This window comes from Puma concolor, chromosome C2, assembly GCF_028749965.1.
Source record: "Puma concolor isolate L17-30 chromosome C2, mPumCon1.1.hap2, whole genome shotgun sequence".
In the NCBI taxonomy this organism is placed as follows: domain Eukaryota; kingdom Metazoa; phylum Chordata; class Mammalia; order Carnivora; family Felidae; genus Puma; species Puma concolor.
In genome coordinates, this window is record NC_141675.1 from 1,075,383 (window position 1) to 1,088,357 (window position 12,975).

The 12,975-nt window shown below is 47.6% G+C and overlaps 1 protein-coding gene across 7 annotated transcripts in view; it reads left to right on the forward strand.

The window, feature by feature from the left end:
- ANO10 (anoctamin 10) overlaps positions 1-12,975 on the forward strand; it is a 289,033-nt gene that overhangs the window by 45,090 nt on the left and 230,968 nt on the right. For 2 of the 7 annotated variants that reach the window (XR_015255910.1, XM_086720284.1), the window contains exon 1: positions 2,336-2,685. The exons of 1 other annotated variant lie outside the window; for it this stretch is intronic. The gene's annotated coding sequence lies outside the window, so the exon portion shown is untranslated. Of the gene's footprint in view, positions 1-2,332; positions 2,686-12,038; positions 12,070-12,975 lie in introns of those variants that run through there. 4 more of the 7 variants (XM_025913868.2, XM_086720286.1, XM_086720285.1 and 1 more) reach the window with 4 other exon arrangements.

A 12,975-nucleotide genomic window follows, 5' to 3' on the forward strand; every position in this document is an offset into this window, starting at 1 on the left:
TGGCAAAATATATGAACGATAATTCACGGGAAGTAAATACAAATGTCTTTTTCACACTCCTCATAAGAGAAAGGCAAATTGAAACCTGTTGTCATCTCTCAGATTGGTACGTCCCATCCCAGATCTGGCCAAAATGGAGTAAGTCCACTGCAGCCTGTGTCCCCCACGGACTACTACTAAAACCTCTGGATAAAATATGCAAAAGAGGCTTTGCAAGTTGGAGAAAGTGGTGAAAACTGTTTTTCCTTCTCCCTCCTCCGGCCTGAGGCCAGTCAGAGTCACAGTGCTGCACTGTGGTAGTACAGTGACATGGGGAAATGAGACCCTGAAAGAACACCTGTCCCCTGGACACAGGAAGTGGGAAAAGGGACCCCTGTTGTGCAGAGCATGAGGGGAATCCCCGTTATTTTTTTCTCTCTCTTCCCTCAATGCTGCCTTTAGAGCAGCCCCAATTGCACAGAAGTGCATGAGAGATAGAAAGCATAGGAAATTCCAAGAGAACCTTAGCTTTCTGGCCAGCAGAACTGGAAAGAGGAGGTCCTGGGAGCCAGAAGATGTGAAGGAAATCCCCAAAAGGAGAGGGAAGGGAATCCCTAATTCTGTGTAGTGGTTTGTTATGCAGCAATAGGTAACTAATACAGGGACCCATGTCATTAACTCACCCCGGTCAGCCATTTGTGTTGTCCAACAGCTGATTTGTCATACTTAACACAGAATGTTAACTTGTTAATTGTGGAGATGAAATGAGATTGTCCATGCGAAAGGCATTTTTTAATATTTCCATTCAAATTTTGTCCCCCCTCCCCCGCCAATCCTTCTGGTCATAGAAATGCCAGAAGATGAAGTCATACGGAGGGAGGGCCATTCAAGTTCAGGGGTTGCGAAGATAGGAAGACTGCAATTTTAAAAAGCCTAATAAGTAATTCATGTCTAAACCTATTGACTCGCAAACAATTTGTCCCAACTGCAGAAGAGAGAGAACTTCTGGACGTATCCATGCAGGGCTTACTAAAAAAGACAGCCATGTGAGAACTGACCAGTAAGGTTGTGAACTCCCGTGACAGAGCATTGGGGTTCTAGAAAGAATAACAAACAGCCCCTATCAAGTGACAAGCTTCTGTTCCCATTCCCTAGTCTCCCTCCTCCCTGTCCTGAACCTGGAAGACCCAGAAAAGGGGCAGAGGTGTGGAGGAGCAGATCTCACTTCTCTGGCTTGGCAGGACTTGGAGGCATTCCTCTGGGCTGACCTGGGTGTATGGAGGGAACCCTTATAAAGGGTTCATTCGTTGCTTTCTTTTGTTCAACTGAGGGTTATCGCTTGCCTGTTGTGGATCGAAGGCCGTTCCAGACACCGGGAATATATCAGCGGACAAAATTGACAAGAATCTCTGCCCTTGTGAAGCTTACATTTGGGAGAGACTGACAGTAAACATAATAATATAAAATGTTAGGTGATGCGTGCTGTGAAAAAAAGATATAGGAGAGCAGGTAGGGTAGATGGTGGGACGTGGAGGAGAGCAAGTATTACACAGGATGATCAGAAAGGGCCTCAGTGAGAAGGTGGGATTCTATTCCCTGGAGGGAGGAGAGGAAGTAAACAGTCTTCTTAATTAAGGAATGCAGAGGGAACAGCCGGGACGAAAACCCTGGGGTGGGAGCTGGGTGAGTGGGATCTAGGAAGAGCAGGGGGCCAACGTGGCTAGGGCAGAGAAAAGGGGAAAAGTAAGAAGTCTGAGAGATGAAAGGTGGCGGGGGACTTGTTCTGATATTTGAAAGTGACAAGAAAATTGGGGTCTGGACTGCAAGAGACCGGCCAGAGGAAAATGCGAAGAGGCCTACAGGTTTCCCTGGCTCTCAGAAAGCAGAGCATTTTTGTAAATTGAAAGGCGAAGAATAATCTTCGCACAACCTTGCTTTCCGAAAGTTCCCGTTAACGAAAGACCTACATTAGTACCTGTTTTCGCTAAAGGAAAGAAATCTGAAGAGGATTACCGCTTTTACTAAAAAAGCTATTGCTGTAGTAATGGAGGTCTTTCGTAAGAGCAGGGATACCGGTATTTTTTTCTCCGCGTCTCTACTAGGCTCCACCCCCGCTAGGTGCGAAGGCCCAGCGAGGCCCCACCCCTCATCGGAAAAGCAGCCCATAAGACACGCCTCTCCCACCGTGGTCCCGCCTCCTCTCGGAGCGACAGCCCATAGGACACGCCCCCGCTCGCCGTGGCCCCGCCCCCTCCCGGTGGGGCCGCCCAACGAGGCCCCGCCCCCCGGCCGCGGACAGCCCATAAGGCGCGCCTCTCCCACCGTGGTCCCGCCCCTCCTCGGGAGTGACAGCCCACAAGGCACGCCTCTCCCGTGCCCCGCCGCGTTCCCACTCCCGGCCAAAAGCCAGCCAGGCCCTTCCAACCTTTTCTCCGGAGCCGTTCCTGCCCCAGCCTTGGAGGGACTCCCCACTAGGCCCCGCCCCGCTCAGGGCGACGCAGTGCCGGGCCCCGCCTGTCCCGACGTGGTCCGGCCCAGCCCGCGCACCCTGGAGTCTGGGCCCCGCCAGGCCCGCCACACCCAGCGCCCGGCGCGCCCTCCCTGCAGGCCTCGGCCCGCCCCCCGCCTCGAGCGTCCGCGGCTCTGCCTCCCCGTGGCGCCGGCCGTCGGGCCCGCCTCCGAAGACGTGGAGCGCCGCTGCGGCCGGTGAGTGGGGGAGGGGCCCGCAGCCCCTCTCGTCGGCGGCGGCGCGGAGCCGGGGTCCGTGTGGGACTGAGCCCCGGCTGCCTGGCGGCGGCGGCGGCGGCGGCGCGCCTCCAGGGGCGCCTCCCACAGCCCTTCCTTCCCGGGGTACCTCCCCGGGGCACCTCCCCGGGGCAGTGTCGGGAATGGGGAAGTGGGACCGGGATGGGCGCGGATGGGGGTTGGGGAGGGAGGACTGAAAGTATGGGGGGGTGGCAGGCGCAGGTGGGGGCTGGGGAGAGCCTATAGGAGTCTGGGATGGAGGGCTGAGTATTGGAAGAAACGTGGTGAAGCCGAAAGCTGGGACTTTGGTCAGGATGGGGACTTGGGGTCTTCGGAGCTCAGGGGAGTGAGGTCGTGGGTGGGGTTGGGAAAGGCGGCCAAGCCTATCGAAGGACGTTTTTTGGAAGGACCAGCTCAGCGGCGCAAGATTCACGTTTCTCGGGCCGCCTGGGGAGCCGGGACGCTTGGGATATGTCCGAACTAGTGTGGCTGCCGCGAACTTGCAGGGTCATGCTCCCTTTCACATCGGGGTGATTGGGTTTCCGGGCTCTCCACTGGCACACGTAGTACTTTTTAAGCAATAAATGCAAGTCAGGGGCAGTGCCTGGGACACCTGAGAAACGTGGATGGAATCGAGCTCTCCTCCTATAGGCTGCTTCTGTTTTCCTGCTGCCTGCCCAGCGCCGGACTCGGTGCGCGCCGTCTGCTGCAGAAGGCTGTTCCAGCAGCCAGGACAGTGCACAGAGGTTCCGGGCTTCAAAAGGACAGCGGAGGTTTATTCGGACTGCAAAACGGTTGTGGCCCATGGCCTTAAATCCTGCGGTTTAATTTCCAAAACTCGAGTCCTGTGGCGTCTTTCAAAAGTCACGTCTTTACTCTCTGCCTGCTTTCGATTTGAAGTCTCCCACTAACTTACAGAACCAGATATTTTCTGAGGGCCCATTCTGTGAGGACACCTAGTTTTAAATTCACCGTGGGAAGTAGATCATGTGTGTTCTGACCAGCTTTTGCTGAAAGAATTGCGGAATTACCGGTGAAGAATGAAATTTAAAAGATCTAAAGTAATGCAAGGGAATAGAAAGGGCCTAGTAAATTGGTGTGTGTGCTTAAAAAAAAAAGCCAGTGAAACTTTTTTTCATTGTAGAACCTTAGAAGATAGAGAAAAGAGTATAAGGATGAAAATGAAAATCCCATGTAATTTAACCAACCCTCTTAACATTTTGGTGCAATACTCCTTCATTCTTTTTGTATTTTATTGTGTATTAAATGTACATGTTACATAATTGGGGTCATATTGTTATATTACTTTGTTGTCTGCTTTTACCCCTGCTTGGCATTTCCCCCGATCGTTAAAAATTCTCCGTAAACGTCTTTTTATATGGTTGTGTGATCATCGTATGGATTCATGCTTTTATCACATATCAGAGCTTTAGTTTTGAGTCAAGTGCTATGCTTGCAGGTGACATGCAGTGCTGCTCCAGGGTTTCAGATGTGATTCCAGAGCAGACAGGAAGTGTGAATGAGAGGAGGGCAGTCCTGGCAAGGCCCCGTTGGGTGCTTCTGTGCAGAGGTGGCCTTCTTGGTGCAGCATCTCTTTAGGCCTAGGCCTGGGCTGCTGTGGCCAGGCTGCCTTCCAGTATGTCTGTCTCGCCTCTCCTGCATCTTCCGGTGCGATCCTGATGCCATCAGGTTCCCAGATGGGCCTCACCAGCTTCCTTACCTCATCAGTGTCGCCGAGAAACTCTAGTGCGGGTGGGTGTGTACGGTGTGCTGACTTACCACTCCCAGATTTGCACAGCTTATGTAACTCGGAGAGGCAGCTGCCCTGGGTCTCTAGGAAGGAGTGTCTCCCAGTTGCCCTCGTCATTAGCAGCCTGTTGCAGATTTCAGAAGACGGCTCTGTTTTCTTACCCTCAGAGCCTCCAGAAGGGTCCTGTCCTTCCATCTAGCCCCGGCCATTAAAATTGCACCTTTTCTCCTCGGGAAATCCCTCTCATTTTCCAGCTCAATCAGTGTGGCCCTTCGTCTTTCTCTCAATGATCTGTTCCTGTGCTGCTTCGTGACTGAGTAATTTTGGTTTATGTTTCTCCTCGGGTCTGAAATACGGTGATTTCTGAAGATACCTGTGCATTTCCTTCTAACTAGCCTTTGGATTTATAATTCCATTGGCTCCCCCCACCCCCAAGCTCAGGAAGAGAATACAGAGTCTCCTATTCTTTTCTTGATCCTTGATAAAAGATGCATGTACTCCTGGCCCCATGGCTGAACTCACAGTGTGTTTATCTTCATATGCACATTTCAGCCACTATGGTCAGGATTCACCTCTTCCTGTAGGCAGGTGATTGCAGTAGCTAATGTAAAAGCGCCTGAATCCAGTTCGTTTTTAGGCCTCTCTTTGGCGCTGTGTGCAGTACAACACACGGTAAGAACAGAATTTGGGACAGCTGTCCTGTGCCCCAGAGTGTCTCTGGAACCTGTATGCTGTGCCTTTTAGTCATTCCTGGCTGCTGTCCTGGTTGACAGCTTGGGTGAAAGGGGGGAATTGGTTGTGGTTGCAGAAATCGTTCTACCGTCCAGTGCCCAAGAAGACTACATATGTTGGATCATTGTTTTTTAGATTGGGACCACGAGCCTCTTTTCTGTACCCACACTTCACGCCCTCATGTGCCCCCCTCTGGTATTTTGGTCACGTGTATTTATTAGTCATGTGCATGGTGATGATGGTAGACCAAGCTCCCATGAAGACTCTCTGGTCAAAGCAGATTGCAGAACTCAGCTTAGGCCAAGGCTGTCCTGAGGCTTCTTGTTTTTACTGCCTTAGACTTGCTCTTCATGCCATTGGGCCCGCCGGTGGGGAGAAGCGGTTTAGCACAGGCCTGGATTCCGCTGGCCAGTGAATTGCAACACTGAGTGCTCCATACCTGCACCCTGCTGCGTGCAGAGCACAGGGGCAGGGATCCCCCAAGGAGAGAGCATCCCAGAGGTGTTCCTATATAGAGACAGAAATTCCCTGAGCAATGGGTGCCCCTCGGTGGGTTACAGGGACGGGAAGAAGACCGCACAGAAGGTGTGGCGCGGCGGGAGGGGGCGTCTTAGGTCACCAGGGTGGTAAGTTCGTTGTGGTGCGGTGGCTGGCCTGAGCGCAGAACAGCTGAAAGCAAGCGTGAACAGAGCAGAGTGGGCCTTCAAGGACTGTCACCAACAGTGTTGAGCCTCGAGGGCATTTTATGTGCGGGAGCCTCAGAGGGATCAAGGCTTCCCGAGATCCACCAACAAGCCTTCACGGACACTCTTTTCCCACCTGGCACGGTTCAGAGCAGAGTCCAACCAACACTGGCCCTGGAGTTAGTCTGTGAGACTTTCAGGGAGCTAGGTTTCAGCTGCCCAGAGTGGCCGGGCCGGCGTTTGTTCTAATGACAAGACGGTAAAACTGACTTTGTTGACTAAGTTCACAAAAAGGGAAAAAAAAAGGAAAAGGTCTTTTTCATACTGCCTGGTATCATTCAGAGAGCACTGGATTTCAGTCTGTGTCTGCCATGCTGGTTGTGTGATTTCGGACCTGGTGAATATGATACAGTGAGGTCACGGGACTAAGTGACCCCTAAGGCTCCTTCTGCTCTAAACATCCTATCGTTGCCCAGCTCCACTGGCGCTTTTGGCCGCCTCCTTCTGGATAGGACGGGATGTGCCTATGTGCGGAGGCGTTTCATTTTATATGCTGTCGGACGGAAGGCTTTTCGTTGTTATCGAGCCTTCATTCAAAACAATCTTTACAGTTAGGCAACTTCTTTTTTGCAAAGTTGGTATCTTTTTAATCTGGGACTAAAGCAAATTATCTCGTATTATACAGTTTTAAAAAGTATCGTTTGGCCTTTCCTAAAGGGTACATTTTACCCTTACTTTTAAAATGTCGGACCTCTATACTGTGTTACAAGTGTAAAAGCCATTCTTTTCTAATTATAAGAAAAAAACCCTTGCCTATTAAAATTCAAATCAAAAAGAGAAACGTAAAGAAGAAAATAACAATCATCTGAAATCCTACTACCTAGATGTGACAGTTGGGAGAGATATATCTGCCTAATCATCGATGGGATATTTATTCAAACGCACACAGTATAGAGTGAATTGTGAGTGTAGCCACACGTGGTTAAGGGTGTGAACTCTGGCCTCAGGGTGCCTGAGGTTAGGCTCTTCTGCTCGCTGCCATGTGACATTGGACAAACTCCTTAACCTCTTTGACTTCAGTTTTCTCATCTGCTAAATGAAAGTGTTAAGAGTTTCTTTTTCATGGGGTTGGTGTGAGAATTCAAGGAGTAGCCCATGTAAAGACCCCAAAGTTAGCTAGTGTTGAGGTGGCGGCGTAGGAGGGCGCTGGGCTCACCGCGTCCTGCCGATCGCTTAGATTCCACCCACATCTGCCTAAATCACCCAGAAAACCGCCAGAAGACTAGCAGAACGGAGTCTCCGGAGCCAAGCGTAGACGAGAGGCCCACGGAGGAGGGTAGGAAGGCCGGAGAGGTGTGCGCGCTCCATGGACTGGTGGGAGGGAGCGGGGTCGGTGGAGGGGCAGCCCGCCTGGCGAGGCGGAGCCCCCGAGCCTGGCTTGCAAAAGCGGAGGGGCCGGACTGCGTGAGTTCTGACAGCCAGTGGGACTTAACATCTGGAATGTTAAAAGTGAACAGCTCTGCTCGGAGAGTGAGAGGGCTAGAGGACAACGGGAGGGAGAGTCGTTGAGCCCCGGAAGACAGAGCTCAGCTCGTGGGGAACAAAGGCGCTGGCCAGCGCCATCTCCCTCTCCCATCCCCCAGCCGAAACCCCAAAGGGAACCAGTTCACCGAACTTGCTTGCACCGTGCAAACACCCAGTGCTGTGCTTCTGTGGATCCATCCCTCTGATGGGTCTGCCTCCCTCCCGGTCGCTGCAGGGCCCCTCCTGCAGTGGACCACCGACGGCAAAGCGATCTGAGCCTGCCCCTCCCGCCCCTGTGCACCTTGCGGATCCACCCTGGCTAATACGCCAGATCCCATCGAAGCAGCACCACAAGCCTGGCAGTGTGCAAGTAGCCCAGACAGGGACCACACCACCCCACAGTGAGTCCTGCCCCTGGGAGAGGGGAAGATAAGGTAGACACCAGTCTGACTGTGGCCCCAGCGGTGGGCTGGGAGCAGACATCGGGTCTGGCTGTGGCCCGCCCACTGAAACAAGTTACTCCGGACAGTACAGGGGAAGTGCCCTGCAGTTCCGCGCCACTCCAGGGACTGTCCAAAATGACGAAACGGAAGAATTGTCCTCAAAAGAAACTCCGGGAAGTAGCGACAGTAACGAATTGATCAAAAACGATTTAAGCAATATAACGGAACAAGAATTTAGAAAAATAGTCATAAAATTAATCGCTGGGCTTGAAAAAAGCATAGAGGACAGCAGAGAATCTATTACTACAGAGGTCAAGGGACTAAGAAATAGTCATGAGGAGCTAAAAAATGCTATAAATTAGGTGCAAAATAAAATGGAGGCGACCACAGCTCGGATTGCAGAGGTAAAGAATAGGTGAATTAGAAGATAAAATTATGGAAAAAGAGGAAGCTGAGAAAAAGAGAGAGAAAAAAATCCAGGAGTATGAGGGGAGAATTAGAGAACTAAGTGATGCAATGAAACGGAACAATATCTGTATAATAGGAATTCCAGAGGAGGAAGAGAGAGAGAGAAAGGGGCTGAAGGTGTACTTGAACAAATCATACCTGAGAACTTCCCTGATCTGGAGAAGGAAAAAGGCATTGAAATCCAAGAGGCACAGAGAACTCCCTTCAGACATAACTTGAAACGATCTTCTGTGCGACATATCATAGTGAAACTGGCAAAATACAAGGATAAAGAGAAAATTTTGAAAGCAGCTAGGGATAAAGACACTCTAACATATAAAGGGAGACCGATAAGACTGGTAGCAGATCTATCTACTGAAACTTGGCAGGCCAGAAAGGAATGGCAGGAAATCTTCAATGTGACGAACAGAAAAAAATATGCAGCCGAGAATCCTTTATCCAGGAAGTCTGTCATTTAGAATAGAAGGAGAGAGAAAGGTCTTCCCAAACAAACAAAAACTGAAGGAATTCATCACCACTAAACCATCCCTACAAGAGATCCTAAGGGGGATTCTGTGAGTGAAATGTTGCAAGGACCACAAAGTACCAGAGACATCACTACAAGCATGAAACCCACAGACATCACAATGACTCTAAACCCATATCTTTCAATAATAACAATGAATGTAAATGGACTAAATGCTTCAACCAAAAGACATAGGGTATCAGAATGGATAAAAAAACAAGACCCATCTATTTGCTGTCTACAAGAGACTCTTTTAGACCTGAGGACACCTTCAGATTGAAAGTGAGGGGATGGAGAAGTATCTATCATGCTACTGGAAGTCAAAAGAAAGCTGGAGTAGCCATACTTATATCAGACAAACTAGACTTTAAACTAAAGGCTGTAACAAGAGATGAAGAAGCGCATTATATAATAATTACAGGGTCTATCCATCAGGAAGAGCTAACAATTATAAATGTCTATGGGCCGAATATGGAAGCCCCCAAATATATGAAACAATTCATCACAAACATAAGCAACCTTATTGATAAGAATGTGGTAATTTCAGGGGACTTTAATACTCCACTTACAGCATTGGATAGATCATCTAGACACAGGATCAATAAAGAAACAAGGGTCCTGAATGATACATTGAATCAGATGGAGTTGATAGATATTAGAACTCTGCATCCCTAAGCAACAGAATATACTTCTTCTCAAGTGCACATGGAACATTCTCCAAGATAGATCACATACTGGGTCACAAAACAGCCCTTCATGAGTGTAAAAGAATTGAGATCATACCATGCACACTTTCAGACCACAATGCTGTGAAGCTTGAAATCAACCACAGGAAAAAGTCTGGAAAGAACACCCTACTAAAGAATGAATGGGTCAACCAGGCAATTAGAGAAGAAATTAAAAAATATATGGAAACAAATGAAAATCAAAATATAACAGTCCAAACGCTTTGGGATGCAGCGAAGGCAGTCCTGAGAGGAAAATAGATTGCAATCCAGGCCTATCTCAAGAAACAAGAAAAATCCCAAATACAAAATCTAACAGCACACCTAAACGAAATAGAAGCAGAACAGCAAAGACACCCCAAACCCAGCAGCAGAAGAGAAATAATAAAGATCAGAGCAGAAATAAACAATATAGAATCTAAAAAAACAGTAGAGCAGACCAATGAAACCAAGAGTTGGTTTTTTGAAAAAATAAACAAAATTGATAAACCTCTGGCCAGGCTTCTCAAAAACAAAAGGGCGATGACCCAAATAAATAAAATGATGAATGAAAATGGAATTATTACAACCAGTCCCTCAGAAACACAAGCAATTATCAGGGCATGCTATGAAAAATCATGCCAACAAACTGGACAACCTGGAAGAAATGGACAAATTCCTAAGCACCCACATGCTTCCAAAACCTAAAGTTACCTGGTGTTGTTGTCATTTTGATATTAGGGTGGATTGTGCATATCCATAAATGGGGTCTTGTTTTGCACTTTTTTTAAATCTTACAATGCGTAATGAAATGTTCTCCATGTTAATATAGTTGCATCTGCACCCTAGTGTTGACGGTGCTGTTGTATGGCTGTGACACGTAAATACTTTATGTGTTTCGCCAGTGTCCTCTTGTTGGACTTTCAGGTTGTATACGTTGTGTCTTTTTTATTTCTTTGCCATAACTAAACCCAAAGTAAATGAGAAAGAGAGAGAGGAAAAAAAGGAAGTTGTAATGAACTTCCAGTGTATATATATTCTATTTTATTGTCTCCTTGGCATGAATTCCTAGAAATGGCGTTGTTGTGTTGAATGGTAAGCGTATTTAATATTATTTTTCATGCTGCCACTCTGCTTTCTGGAAAGATGGCATCAAAGTACAACATCTGTCAGCTGTGTGTGAAAATGCCCGATTTTCTACACCTGTGCCAGAACTAGGTTCTGTCCACCTTTCAACTTTGGCAAACCTGAAAAGGGAAAGGCATCTTATACTTACTTTACATTTCTTTTACTGGTATGTTTGAACATCTCAAAGTGTGTGTTGGCTGCTTCTATTTCTTCTTTTGTGACTTGTGATTTCAGGTTTTCGTATTTTTTTGTTGATTTGTAGGAACTCTTTGGATGTCAGAGATGGTGACACTTTTGTCTGTAGGATCTTGGAAATCTTGTGAAGGTTGTGTCGAGTTATGAAGGGCATATAGTATCTCAAATGAGACTAAATCAGTGAGCAAATATTTTTTATGTGTTTCTTGCTGGTGCTCATACACGTGTTTAGAACTGAAACCTGCATTTAGTGTCTCAGAAAGAGTGTTGTATGGTCTGGAAGTTGTGAATACGGTGGGCCTTTTATACCGACATTAGGCGATGCGCAAATGCCAGGAAACTGACACCTTTGACGTGTGTCCACACACACCCTGCTGAACTGTGGGTTGTGCCCTGAGCCTAACTATTCCTTTTCAGCTTGGCTCTTTACTTCCTCTTTCCCATGTTCCAGGTCAGAAACCTCACAGTTATCTGTGGACCTTTTCCGAGGTGAAGGCTATGGGTTCTCAGCCTCCCTTCCCAGAAGGTTAATCCCGCCTCCTCAGGCTGCCCTGCCCCAGACGGTTTCTGCTATTGTTTCAGGCCTCCTGTTAGAATGATCTGATGCTTCTGCTGTAAGACTATGAGCTCCCTAGAAGCAAGATGGGGACCTTACTTACTTTTGTACCTTCAGACTCTTATCACAGCATGACTGAAAATAAGCATGTCATAAATGTTCGTTGTATTTGATCTTTCCATTTAAAAGATGACAATGCGTAAGCCCCTGTAGTGTACTGGTACATTAACCATTTTCCTCAACTTTTTGTTCTGAAAAATTTCAGAAGTTCAGGAGAGTTGAAAGAATATTCATATTCTGCCCCCTAAATCTACCTATGGAGATTCATCTCACTCTGACACGTAGCTGATTCTCTGCTCAGAAACCAACAGTGACTCCATTCTGGGCATTGGAGCAGATGTGAACTGTAGCATTCCTTGTCCTTAAATGGTCACAGCTCACAAAATGTTGCCCTCTCTGCTCTGGTCCTGCTCTGTCTGCTCTGTCTATTCTTAATGTCGTTGATTTTACACATTACTTCCCTCTGTAGAACATGCCTCTTTTTCTTGATGGAAACTTTTGCACATTAAGTGTTCTGAGTTCCTATAGCTCTAATGGCTAATTTTTATCATTCTTTCATTCTGTAGAGTTCCTGACCACATGACTAGCTGTTAGGAGGTGAGTGCTGAGGCCCGTTTTGATCTTGTTACCTTCATAGAGCCTGGCACGCCCACTTTGGATTTGGCTGTTATTTTATAATAGCATTCCTGAAGCATTTGTGCCATGATGTGAATCCAGCATTGATTTATAATACCTATGTTGCCCCAAAACTTATGCTGTGTTGGAGTAAGAGAAAAACTTATCAGTCTAAGCCAGATAACCTAGGTCTGTTTGATCTGCTTGTTGCAAGATCATAATTCACCCTAAAGAATGGAAGACTGTTCTGTGGTGTTGGTCATTCCTTTTGTGATTATTCCCAAGAATTGATTTGCACGTGTACTTTGGAGTCATTAAAACCCACGTCAAGTACAAAGTTAGAATAAGTAAGTCTAAAGTCTGGAAATTGTCTCTGCTGTGAATCACTGGGTTAGAGAGATTCACACGAGAAACATTTTAGAGGGAGGCCATTAGGCCTTAGTGACTGATGCCATTTGTGGATATCCAAGTTGACCAGAGTACTTTTCAAGCGTGGAAATGGAGATAAAGATGATATTCCTGAGAAAGAGAAACTAGGAAAGGAAGCTGATACTGGGGACTTCAACTCCATACCTAAGCATGAACTCGGACCAGGTCAATTCCCTGCTCTTACTGAACTGATGACTCCCATCGCTTATTTGACAAAGCCCCGTTCCTTTGTAGTCACGGTCCCTGGTTAGATACCTGCTCATTCCCATCCTGCACCCCCCCACCCCTACACCCACAAGTGGTGCTGTAGCCACACCTAATCACTTGTGTGTCTCTGATTCTGTTGGCTATTTTTCCTCTCTATTTTGTACAGGAATACTGTTTCTTCTACGTAGAATGCCATCCAAGTCTCGCCAGCAAATTCCTGTTCGTTCCTCTAAACCCTGTTCGGGTGTCAGA